Source organism: Sinocyclocheilus rhinocerous, unplaced genomic scaffold, assembly GCF_001515625.1.
Source record: "Sinocyclocheilus rhinocerous isolate Xijiao unplaced genomic scaffold, SAMN03320098_v1.1 scaffold1600, whole genome shotgun sequence".
NCBI lineage: Eukaryota > Metazoa > Chordata > Actinopteri > Cypriniformes > Cyprinidae > Sinocyclocheilus > Sinocyclocheilus rhinocerous.
This window is the reverse complement of record NW_015665129.1, coordinates 1,841,380-1,855,303: the sequence shown is the minus strand read 5'-3', so window position 1 is coordinate 1,855,303 and position 13,924 is coordinate 1,841,380. Positions and strand designations below refer to the sequence as shown.

General features: G+C 36.2%; 1 pseudogene; it reads right to left on the bottom strand.

The window, feature by feature from the left end:
* LOC107731133 (nephrocystin-4-like) overlaps window positions 1–13,924 on the bottom strand; it is a 161,425-nt pseudogene that overhangs the window by 125,136 nt on the left and 22,365 nt on the right.

Here is a 13,924-nt window from a genome sequence, read left to right as displayed (position 1 = left end):
ACCAACCATGCAAATAACAGAACATTAAAGGAGTCACATGATGCGATTGCGGAGTCCAGCCTGGGGTCGTCACATGTGGTTGCTGCAAGCCCGCCCACCGTTCCTCACTCTAGCCCGCCGGCCTCCGCTCACACTGTTTCGTTGTGAAAGTGAAACTACTTTGTTTGGCTTTCCAAAAGAGGACACGACTAGAAATCAGTGGTTAAGTTGTATTTACAACACTGTTCCAGAACACTTCAACCCAAATATTCAACCTCGCTTTTCAGAACGATTAGCTTTGTAAAAATCGACGCGTTTCAGAAAGGCGGGGCATAGAGGAGAAACAATAATGTACAGTGTGTGGAAAATAATGTTTTTTGAACCTTAAACCTCATAAACACATTTCATTACACCAAATACACAAAATAATGTTATTTTTAGCAACATCATATGACCCCTTTAAATATAGCAAAAATATATACTGCTCTCTAATTTTTAAAAACACTTACCATGCCTTTTGCTTAGGACATCACAGGCTATGCATCCAAATAAAATCTAGCTATTTTATTTGGGTATTTTGGCGCAAAATCTGTCAAATGGTAGAAATTAGGGAGTACCCTCATCCGAAAATAAATAAATAAATAAAATAAAATGATGCAAACTACAGGTTGTTTTTGTTAATGTTTAACAAAAAAGCAGTGGAGAAGCACTGCTTTAGGTCTCATCCTCTCACTTTCCCAACATCTGCACCATCATTTACATTTAGTCATTTAGCAGACGCTTTTATCCAAAGCGACTTACAAATGCGGACAATAAAAACAGTCAAAACTAACCCAAAAAAAAACCATCCAGTGGCTGAGTGTGCTGCTATATAAGTCATGTGAGAGAATGTTTGCACCTATGTTTGTGTGTGTTTGACAGCAAGTTTATGTGTGATCTGAGAGGCCCTAGGAGGCTCAGACTCTCAGAGAGACAGCAGGACATCTCCTCCCTCCAGCATGGAGAGACATAATTGAGACAGAATGGCAGGTAGCACAGAGACACACGGCTAGAAGGAAAGGCTGGATTCAGAGAGAATTTTAGATCAGCGTTGCTCCCTCTCCACTCCAACAGCTGGACACCCTGCAGATACACTACATCCATGAGTCACTCTCATATGGTGCTCTCAGTCTCAAGATGAACACATCTACAAAGCAAGCAGTATGATGGGACAACCACAAAACTACATCACTCTCGCTATAAACAAAATTACTTCATTAGTTTTGTCTTTCTCTGTCTTCTATCTTATTAAATTATCCCTTGTGAAAAAGAAGTGTGCTTAATTGCACACTTGTAGTGTACTTCAAATTATTATTAGTATATTTGAAAAGTGCACTTTGTAGTAATGTCAAATTAAAAGTTTTTCTTTAAAGTACATTTTAAATCATTGTTTAATAATCTTATGTGGTGCTTTAAAGTAGCTAAACAAATTGTGATGTGTTCACAAACATACTAAACCACAAGTACTTGATTATAATTTTAACTGCAGTGTTTTATTAAAAATTACTTTTAAAGTCAATATATTTTAAATGTACTAAATTGCAACTTCATCATTACAAATATAATATATAATATACTATAAAATATAATGTAATTACATATATAATTAAATGCATGACATACAAGCATTAATGAAAATTGCATTAAAGGGGTCATAGGATGCCCATTTTCCACAAGTTGATATGATTCTTTAGGGTCTTAATGAAAAGTCTGTAACATAGTTTGTTAAAATTTCTCAATGGTAGTGTAAAAAACACTTTTATTTACCCCGTCAAAACAGCTCTTTTCAGATCAAGCCATTTTTGTAGCATTTTCCTTTAAATGTTAATGAGCTCTGCTGACCCCCCCCCTCTCTTCCGAGCCACTCTCTGAGGGACTGTTTACTTTAGCCGCATTCATCGTGAAACTTGCTAATTAGCACATTATTAGGAAAGGCGATTTGCAAAGATTCATTACAAAACATTATACTCACTTCTTCTGTAGATGAGGCTGGATCATGAATGATTCGCGCGAACATAGATGCATTTAGGTAGATCGGGGGAGCATTCCCTTCAAAAACAAACGTAATCCACTGCGAGTTCAGCGGCTCAGATGTCAGAAGTAAACATCGACTGCTATGTTCATTATTACATCCAACAACAGAACACCTCGATCGCTTAGGAGTCATTCTTGTCTACATCTGCTCCAGCGGTGAAACAATGGCGGACTGATGACAGCTCACTCAGGGCGGGTCTGAGGTAAGAAGACACCAGTCCAGTCTGTGCTGAAACGCTACTGTCGATCAAACTATCGTGGGAGGGGCCTGTCTGTGTGACGTCACACAGACAGGCATCTGAGATCGGCTCGATTTGAGAAAGGGGAAAACATTTAACGAGATTAAAAAAAAAACCGCTGGGTGGATTTTTATTATTATAGGGTGGCTGTGTACACACACTGCCAACACACATTTCAGTTCAAACTACTTGTAAAAGTGCATGTAGCATCCTATGACCCCTTTAAATTATATTTATGCTGGTCATTCGGCAGTAAATTTTAACAGTATTTCAAAGACAATAAAAGTAATTATGCAATTACATATGAAGATGTGCCTAAGTGGGTGTAAAAACCCAATAATGTTCAGCAGATTACAAATTAACATGCAATTAAATGTCTGAAAACATTAATTTTACACACAAGTACATTCTTTTAAAGTATATTATTTCTGTAAAAAGTAAGTATGCTAAATGTGTACTTCTTTTTCACAAGGGATTTGTTTCCAACAATGCATAATTTTTTTTGTTCCGTACCATCTGCTGCTGTCATCTGAGAAAAATACTTTTTCAGCCTTTCATTGACATTCAATTAACCCCTAAAACTCATTTTGCGATTATATAATTTTGGAAGAACATCTATGGATGCATGTGACTGTACAGTGCAAGTTAATTGCTTCCAAAAAGGAGACTTTTGAAGACAACCTCTTTGACCACTTTCAATCCACAGTAAAGGAATGAAAAAGAAAACGTATGCTTCTTAAAACTACAGACACAGAAAATGAATGTATATAAAATATATGGTATAAACATCAATTTAAGTAAATGGCAAAAACTGGAAAATATCCATTAAGACATAAAAAGATAAGAACATAAATAGAAGAAAGCAATCTGAATGTGATTCACAAACATAAAACACTTCCAAGGTCAAAACCAAATAAAGCATCTTCCAGGGTATGAAAAGTCTGCCAAACACAACAGCAAAAAAGGCCAACATTAAAGAATATTCATCAATTAAGGCTACTTCCTGAAATCTGTTTCAACAATCTCTTCAATTATTTATAGGCGAGTCCCAACTATTTCCTTTAATTTGCACATTTAAGATTCTCCTTCACCTTTCAGTGTCAGGAAAGATAGGAAAATAAAATCTGAAATGGTTATGATAGAGATTGTTTGCTTAGAACAGCACTGCAAGAAATAGTCCTAATTCAATTTGCTTTCAGGTGGAAATGAATCTAAATGGGAAAGTCAAGGCAAGCTGACAGATTGAATATTGAAAGCATTTGAAAAATGAGGCAAACACACACACACACACACACACACATGCTTCTCATCACTACTGTCAGAAAGTATAAAGTGCTATTTATCAACTATTTATTACTAAGCTCTTGCTGTTGTCTCTAGCTCGGTTTGACTCCTTTGAGACCATGAGTAGAATATGTTATCTAGTGTCAAATTTCACTACATGTGCTTTCCCAGAAATCAGGCCGGTTCAGTCAAGCCTTCAAATACCTGCTGTGCTGCTGGGGTAATCACATCAATGAAACATCTATCAACTGTACCGAACTAAAAAAAACTGCCTAGAAGAAAACTGAGAATGATCTCTTCATTTCAAAACCATCTAAACAATTCAGCTTTAAAAGTCAACATTTCACAACCTATTTCACTTCCGCAATGTGACATACTTACGTGTCACTTAAGATTTTTAATGTGAAAAAGTAGGGTGGGATTTGATTGGATAATGACAACAGGGTGTCAAACAGACCACAGTCACACCCGAATGCCTCCTGAAAGTATTTTTGACTGGGACATGGACACTGAAGGTTTAGCTTGCTTTCAAGAACACCTCAATGCGTCACAATGGTAACACTTCTTATTCAAATCTATCATCATTTACTCTAATTGCCATTTTAATACGTGCATCAAAATTAACTGGCACTGAATTAAGAAAATTAGTCAATTCTTTTTTCATGTTGACTTTGACTGAATGCAAACAGTGTGTACTATGAACTATTGACTGAATGTGAAGCTCAGGGTTGCACTCACACTGCAGAGGGTCTTTCAGCGTCGGGTGCAGGAGGGCTCTGGGGGTCCCATTGAACAGACTCAACCTGAAAAAGCCACATGGTGGTTAAAAACAGTAATATTAAGTTAAAATACTTAGTGTAAATGTTACATTATGGATTAAAATATACACACACAGCATATATGCACACTGTTAAAAAGTTTGGGGTCAAAAAGATGTATTAGGGTTAGGTTTTTCCTTTTTTGAAATAAATTAATGATTTTATTCAGCAAGGACGTATTCAATTGAATCAAAATCACAGTAAAGACATGTATAATGTAAAAAAAAATGCTTATACAAATGCTGGTATTATGAACATTCTATTCATCAAAGGATCCTGAAACAAAATGCATCAGTTTCCACAAAAATATTACGCAGTACAACTGTTTTCAACACTGATAATAATAAGAAACATTTCTTGAGTAGCAAACCAATAGCAATAGCAGTAGCAAATGATTTCTGAAGGATGTTATGAGATCAAAGACTACTGTAATTACTGCTAAAACTCAGCTTTGCCATCAAAGAAATAAATTAAGTTTTAAAATATATTCATACAGACACCAGTTATTTGAAATTGTAATAATATTTCACAATATTACTGTTTTACTGTATTTTTATTCAAATAAAATAGCCTTGGTGAGCATAGGAGGCATCTTTAAAGGTCCCCTGAAATGCTTAGAAACACGCAGCGTTATTCTATGCGTTGACGTCATTTTAACTGAAACAGGAAGACAGGGCGGGACATATCAAGCAGCCCCGCCCCTTTTTAAAATAGCCAATAGCGTTCGTTTATATCACAGCTTGGGCTAGAGCCGTTCACAGCCGTTGAGCTCCGTAAAGCCGCATTTGACAGGGTATGCCAGCCACAAAAATAGCTGAGCCGTTTTGGCGGAAGTGAGGAACTGCAAGCTTTGAATGCTTATATCTTCTAAATGCGAATTTTGTCACTGTTTTGGAGCACACTGCCTTATAGATAACCTTAAGACTAACATATTGATACTAACACCCAAAAAACTTTAATTTTGATTTCATGGGGACTTTAAAAACATTTTAAAAATCTTACTGATCCCAAACTTTTAAGCGTGTATATATACATATTATAACACTTTTTCTAAAGCAGCATTGTCCAAAAGCAACACCAGCAGATCAAGTTTGAGAAGTGGGCTCTTTTGTGTCCTAAAATGTGGAATGAAGTTAAGGAGGTGGGTCACATAAATTTAGATACAAAAAAAGTGCTCAGTATAGTACTCGGCATACAAAAAGTACTCTGAATTCATTCAGAGGTCCACCACACTCCGCTGTTATACAGTTATTTTTCTTTGTTCAGTATGACAAAGAGAACATGAAATTACAGACCCATTAAAGGAGTTATGAGAGGCACACATTCAGTTCTTTCTTCTGATGAATAGAGGGCCAATTATAATAAGCCTACTTTATTCACTCATTACAGGTTTCAGGATTTGCTGCATAGTCAATAAGACTGTCTGCTCTGGAGTGTCATCTTTCTCACTCATGGAAATGGCCATACTGCACCGCTCTGAAGTGACCATTACCTGCCCTCCCCCTGAGAGATGCTGGTGTCTGCGCGACCTGTGAAGAGCTGGAGCAGTCCAAACCCTGACCCCACTGCATCCTGGGACCCGTCTGCTCTGGTAGACAGAGAGACCAACTCCACCACTGCCACCACAGAACTCAAACACAAGGAAGTGTGGAAGTACACAACCTACAATAAAGACAGAAAGAGAAAATTATAAAGTAACTTTTTGAGATTTTTACATTTTTGCCATGATCTAAACAATCGTGCAGCCGAGACTTGCTATATAGTTCTGTATATATAGTGTGTAACTGTACATGTAATCGTAGCGAAAATGTTTGATACAGGTCTTTCGGTTTGGTGCGCATGTGCACTGAACAAACACAGAACCACTGCACGAGTGGAACTTCACTGGAAACTTCCAGATCACAGATCGCTGTGTATAAACGCCTCAGTTCAAACGGCAGAGCAGAGCGTGATCATCCCTTCATCTTTACTAGTTTTAACGTGAAATAAACATGAATGAACATCTCATGCCTCATGTAATCGCTCAATCAGTGATTCAACCACAGAAAGACGTCAAAACAAAATGTCACGTAGCATTTCTTTTACCACAGGCAAGTCATCAGTGTCCACAGCTCATTAGTTCGCCAGAGAAATTAAGTCTAGAGAAGCATTTTGCAAAATATTAACCTATATTCTCCTTATATTTAACTTTAGCTGTTAGTGATATCTTATTTATTTAATTTATGTTTAAATAAATTTGTTAGGAAACAGGTTATGACAGCCACTATGTAAATGAATATATTTCAACAAAAATTAGAAATGTTTATAATTTAGAAGTTAATATAAAAATTGAATTATGTGCAACTTACATGTTTGCATACAATTTTGTAAGTGTTTATCGTGAGTTTTGATTATATTTATATTTGATTATATTATATTTAAAAATAAATAGTAATTAAATTTAAGTTTGGGCTCGGTTGATAATTGTACCCTTATAGTAATGTAAAAGGGCTCCCTATAATTTAGAGCATAATCACTGTTTAATAAAAAAGCAACTTTGTGTTTAGCTCTTTCCCCCTGCTGTACCAAACTGTGATGTCAAAACCGAGATAAGTACCGAACAGTCATGTTTGTGTACCGTTACAACCCTAGTGTGTATTTTTACATAAAATAATATATTATTATTATTATTATTAGCAAGTTCAGTCACTTGGAAATGTAATATTGCAAAAGTCACACAATTTGAGGTATTGTTCATGTCCGTAGTGCAAACACTGGGGGATGAGTTCCCACTGAAGTGTAATACTTAGGGTTAGGAGTTCAGAAAAAAGTCCTAAAAAAAAAACTATCCCTACATACAAACAAGTTTGCTTTGGCAAACACCACTAATAAAAACAGCAAACAAAGGAATCTGAGGTGAGAGGGTGAGAAAACAGAGAGAGAAACACAAGGTTATGGATATGAAAAAAAGTGAGAAATTGTGTAGGAGGAAGATTAAACCTGTAACTTAACTTTATCAGAGAAAACCCAGAGGTTTGTTGAGAAAGAACCTAAAGAGGATATCTGGACATAATGTTTTTTAAAAAAGCACGCAGAGTCTTGGTCTGACATCCCGTGGCTCTTGGAGAAACCTCGCTGAGGATGTCTAAGAAAGCGCAGGCCACCTCACGCTATTTTCACAGAAAATAAAAATTTGTCTCTCTCACAGACTGCAAGTGTAGCCCAAGGAAATATTCATTTCTCAGAATAACAATGTTTTCTCACTTAAAGCTTTGAAGCCAAATGAGAGATGGAGGCACCAATTAAAGTCTAGCAACCACTAAACCAGGTTAACAATTACAAGAAACACCTACTTACAGCACACCAATCAATAGCAGAAGCAGCTCTGATTATGCAGAAGGGGCTTTTAGGAAAAAAACACAACTCAAATCTACGCAAACATCAAAGCAAAGAGTTCTGCAAAATCAGTTGAAGAGCAGAGCACAATCAATACTAGCACCCTGCACAAGCAGCACAGCAAGTCATATTTGCTTAGGTCATTTGTATGCATAATCCGAACAAGATTTCACATTTGAAAACTAATAAGACAACCCTTTCCTTGTCCATGTAACCACAATGGACAAGGCTATAACAACAAGCTGCTATATTTCCATAGCCTGATTATATATTTGCCCTATTTATGTGGCACAGGCTACTGTTTATGATATAATAAGCTTACGAAATGAATTAACACTCACTGTAATTCTATTCTTAAGTCTTTAGATCATGAATCTTTTATGGAGCAATTTTAAGCGTCGCAAACTCACAAACTACAAAGATTTATATGTGTCCGTTTACAAATGATTCAAAAGCATTCAGAAGTGCTCTGGCTAATTTTTTGGGCTATGTGGGTCGATGGTGCTTGAATCTTAAAATCAGATCACAAGAGCTCCTGCTAAGTTTGGGTTGTGTGGGTTGAAAGGGTTTTAAACTTGAGGCTAGTTTAAATGCAGAGCAGAGGTTGTGCCATTGATTGAATTCACACTACTTACAGGCACTAAAGAGGCATAGAATAAAGTACAGGTTCACACGGATCAGAATTCAAACAAAAGCACTGAAATATAACCATGACAGAAGTGCTTCCAGAGTGCACTGATTCAGTTTTTGTTACCACAGATGTTCAACAGAATCTGAAATGTTCAAGCATTAGAGACCCAAGCGTTGATGATAATTGTATAATTTCATCCTTCTTTCATCATTGGAAGTGCTTTTATTAATCCAATGGTTATGAAAACATTCTATCACAATATTTTGGGAATTTAGAAAAAAACAAAAACTTTTAGTATAAAACTTTAGATTCAAAAACCAGTAAGAAAATGGCCCATCAGATTAATAAGAAAAGAAAAAACTCCTTTAAAGGAATAATTCACCAAAAAATTAAAATTTACTCTCACCAAACAGCTGTTGGTTCCCATTAACTTACATAGTATGGAAAAAATACTATGGAAGACAATGGGGACCAGCTACTGTTTGGTTATCCACATTCTTCAAAATATAAAAATGTAATTTTTGAGTGAACTATGCCTTTAATATTTAATTCCATCAAAATGCTTAAAGATATAAGGGTAACACTTTACAATAAGGTTCCATTAGTTAATGTTAGTTCATGGGTTAACTAACATTAAAAAACAATGAACAATACATTTATTACAGTATTTATTAATCTTTGTTAATGTTAGTTAATGAAAATACAGTGGTTCATTGTTAGTTCATGTTAATTCACAGTGCATTAACTAATGTTAACAAGCACAACTTTTGATTTTAATAATGCATTAGTAAACGTTGAAATGAACATGAACTAAGATAAATAAATGCTGTAGAAGTGTTGTTCATTCTTAGTTCATGTTAACTAAAGTAGTTAACTAATGTTAACTAATGAACCTTATTGTAAAGTGTAACCGACATAAGACAGTATTTTGTAGCTATATTTTATAGCTATCACCTAGTAATAAATTGTTATTATGTAATCAACTTTTCCAGATTTGCTACAGTGGGTCTCTGAAGTTCAACCTCACATAACCCTTCTGCATCAGTGTTTTCAAGCATGAAAAGGGGGTTATGTAAAATTCAAAGCAAACTTTTCAAAAATGTCTCCTTTCACTGCTTCACCTGTCTTCTGATCATAACCTATGACATGCTCTTGTTTTGTTCTTACCCTGAACTTCAAATGAACCGCAGTGAGCTGAATAACATTCTTATATGAATCTGTACTCCGAGTGTTTGCTCTCTAGTGGAAATAATGTTTTGCATTGCATGGTTGAGACGATTCCCTCAGCTCACAAGCGGGGCTGGTTTCATCAGAGCTCTGGATATGCATTTTCAATTCAAAAGGCACGGTCTTGTCTCTTTCACTCCTCCTTTCTGACTGCTTTCCCCTCCTCTCAGTGCTACAGATAATGATTAATGATGTTTTTAATCAACATGTTTTTTTAAAGGGGTCATATGATGCGATTTCAATATTTCCTTTCTCTTTGGAGTGTTACAAGCTCTTGGTGCATAAAGAAGATCTGTAAAGTTGCAAAGACTAAAGTCTCAAATCCAAAGAGATATTCTTTATAAGAGTTAAGAGTCAACCACGCCTACGCAGTGTAGAGTAGCATTTGTTGTTTGTCATTTCTCTGATCACAAATGCATGGTTTTATGTTTACGCGACGCAATGCAACGCAACGCGTAAAACAACAGTATAAGTCATTATAATTAGTAATTATGTCCCCACTGGATGCAACAAATGCCTCGTTTGTAATGGGTTTTAATGTTTTTGTCTCGTCGCTCCGGCCGGACAGGGCATCACAGTATGGTAAGGGGCGTAACATTTCCGTCATACGCTTGAGGCATTCGGCCAATCATAACGCACTGGATAGCTGGCCAATCAGAGCATACCTCGCTTTTCAGACCAATGAGGTTTGTAAAAATCGACGCGTTTCAGAAAGGCGGGGCATAGAGGAGAGTACAGTATGTACAGTATGTGGAAATTAAAGTGTTTTTTGAACCTTAAACCGCATAAACACATTTCATTACACCAAATACACAAAATAATGTTATTTTTAGCAGCATCATATGACCCCTTTAAATCCGTTTTTTCTAAAACACGCATTATCATGAGAGACCAAACAGCTTAAGAACGTTCTCAACACACAGTGGACTATTGATGAAGTTTTGAAGAATAGTGTCTTTGTTTTTTCTAAATGCACATGAGTTATGATTCATTCTGCCTTTGGTTCTGATTTAAACACAACTGTATCATTTTAAAGAGCTGAATCAGGTGTCTGGATCACAGTGAAATCCCAGAAAGAACTAATATTAAAATTCTGGCTGATATTGATAATTATACAGATAATTATTTAGATGAATTGATAATCAGCCAATAATAAAATTCTATAGAATTTTGTCTATATAAATCAAAAACAAAACTCTAAAAACTAAAATAAATAAATAAATGCTACAAGTGAGTTTAGTCATAACATTATAATGTACAATATATAAAATATTCATAAAATATTCAGATACATGAGATCTAAAGACATTCAACAGTGTTATTAAATTATTCATGTTCTTAAAAGATTAACTGTAACTTGAGCATTAGATGAAGGCAAAGGTAATCGAAAAATTAAAATAATAGAGAATATCCAAAAAACATAACAAAAAAGAAGCTTTTGTGATATAATATCAGCATATTCTTTGTTTACGTGTAATTTAAGGTTAGCGTTTCCAAACCCTCACATCTTCTAAATGAGTCACAAGCCTGAATTTTTTAACACGTCTTTTTTTAACACAATTTTCTGAACCTCTGACTGTCATTAGCAGCTAATAATCTGTAAACTGTGAATCTATCTGATTGTGAGGTGAGAACATTAGCTAAAAGACTGGACAGGCTGGCATTTCAATACACAAACACTCAAAACACAATCAAGACTCCTAATTCTCTGCCAACCCCATAAACCCTAATAAAAATAAATGGGCTTCAGAAATTCAGCAGAGGAGATGCTGAGATTATCATTACACAGATCTTCCCTCTCCCGCTCTTCACAAGCCAATCAGCAGAGAGAGGATACGGCTTCTGATCCACTCCGCCAGAAATAGTTTGCACTTGTTCAGACGCCCCAAAAACACAGTCAACAAATCATTAGTCAGGAGATTTGAAACATCCCTGTAAAATTCACAAGGGCACCAAGTCCTAGTAAAGTAGCATTATAATGTGATCCAGTGCAGGCGGGGAGCAGGTTTGAGATTGTCATGCATAGCGAGAGGGATTATTGCTAGGCTGTTCTGTTGTTATGGGCTCATTAACAAAAAATGGGACCTTTTGAAGTACTGAGTTCAAGACTCTGTGAAAATGTTGCATTTCAACTGTGTAAATCGCCTAGCATATAAGAGTGTGTGTGTGAGAGAGAGAGAGAGAATATAAAATGTATAAGCAGCAGAAAGCAGATAACAAACACAGACTCTAGGGACTCTATAACTAACCTTGTGAAAGTGAATCATAGAGCGCAGGGCTCTTGCCGAGGGGCCTCTGCTGTCTACTGCTGCAGTCTAGCAGATGAGAAGCAAGAAGGCCAGCCTGTTAATGTCTGTACATCGCACTGCTCACTGACAGGGGGAAAAAAACAGGTACTAGGGGTGCCAAAGGTAACTCCTGAGATTAATTACATATTGTTTAATTAACATTGTTAACTTACCAGTGCTGATTTAAAGTGTCATGAAACCCCCCTGTTTCAGCACTGGTCTTTCACACCTTTGATCTGAAAAACACTCCAGAAATGGGTGTGTAAAGCTGTGGAAAAGTGGGAGTGTAGAGTGTGGGAAGAGAGGAGAAAACCAATAAAACACAGACCAATATACAGACAAATGAATATTAAAATTAGTTCTGTCAAACGATTAATCACGATTAATCGCATCCAAAATAAACGTTTTTGTTTACATTATATTGTATATGTATGTGTACTGTGAATATTTATTATGTATATATAAATACACACACATACAGTATATATTTTGAAAATATTTACATTTATATATATTCTTATATTTTATATGTAAATATATTTAATATATAAACAACATAATTTTCTTAAATATATACATGCACGTGTTTGTATTTATATATACTAGGGCTGGAACAATAAATCGATGCATCGCAAATCGAGAAATTATTCTGCATTGATTCTGAGGTTTTCTGAATGTATCGCGATTCTCTCTTGAATCGATTCTGAGCTTAGGATATCAAATATCGGCAAAAATCCAATATCGTGCATTCCTAATACAAACAATAAACTGAAAGAAAGACAGCACAGTATACTTTAAGCAAACATTACACCAAAAAGTTCTAAATTATACAAAATAAAGCGACAGATATGAGGGTTCCGAGAGACTGACACTAAAAGTGACCACTTTTCCTGGCTGTGTGACTAAATTATGTCAACTACAAAATTGCTTCACTCTGTGATTATGTGCTGCAGTATTCTGTTGCGTAAACGGCAAGCACTCCAAAAGCGGGATGAAACAGCGCTACCCAACTGAACTGCGCAGTGCAGACCAATTATCGACTGGCCCAACGAACAGCACGGTGCAAACTGGTTTCGACTATAGAAACCAGGCCAATTTGTACAAAGCTGCACAAACCAGTAGGAAAGCGCAGCATGAGTTGTGCGACCCATTTAAATTAGACACAAAAATTCTGTGTTATAAACCCATAGGGAACCACAAATGGTTGAATGCTTAAGCGAGTCGAAACCAAACAGCTCTGACATTCTAAACAGCACTGAAGAGGAAAGCAAATTCTGTACTTCAATGCCTTATGAGAGAAAAACAATATCTGCTAGAGTCACGGATTTGTAAATATTACACAACAGTTCAGGTCAATGAATTGGCTGGTGCCATGTATCAGAGCTCATGCAGTGATACTACAGACATTTGACAGGTAAAACAAAGTTTAAGGATGCAATCACTTGTGTATGACTGAAGTTGTGTATTGACAAAATGTGTGAGCAATGCTGTACATACTGTACATTATTGTTTCTCCTCTATGCCCCGCCTTTCTGAAACGCGTCGATTTTTACAAGCTCATCGGTCTGAAAAGCAAGGTGTACTGTGATTGGCCAGCTATCCAGTGTGTTATGATTGGCCGAATACCTCAAGCGTGTGACGGAAACATTCAAACCAGCACAGATTCGGCTACATAAGGAGCTTAAAATATCATCTTGTTGTGAAGTTGGGTGCCAGAATCGACATAATACAGCCTTAAGTTAGAAATTTCATCGCATATCTGCTGCAACTGCCAGACAAAAAAAACTACGACAGCTGTGGTTAAACGCGATAAAACGAGCAGACTGGACAGAAACGATCGTCAAAAATACTTGCGTTTGCAGCGTACACTTCTTATCAGAAAAAGTTAAATAAAGTATCATCTTCTGTTGTTATGGGCGCATCTACAGATTTCTTGCCATATGTCTATGTTTCTTGCATCTCACGACTATGTCGTGTATGAAATAATGTCTGTGTGCATGTGTGTAAAAC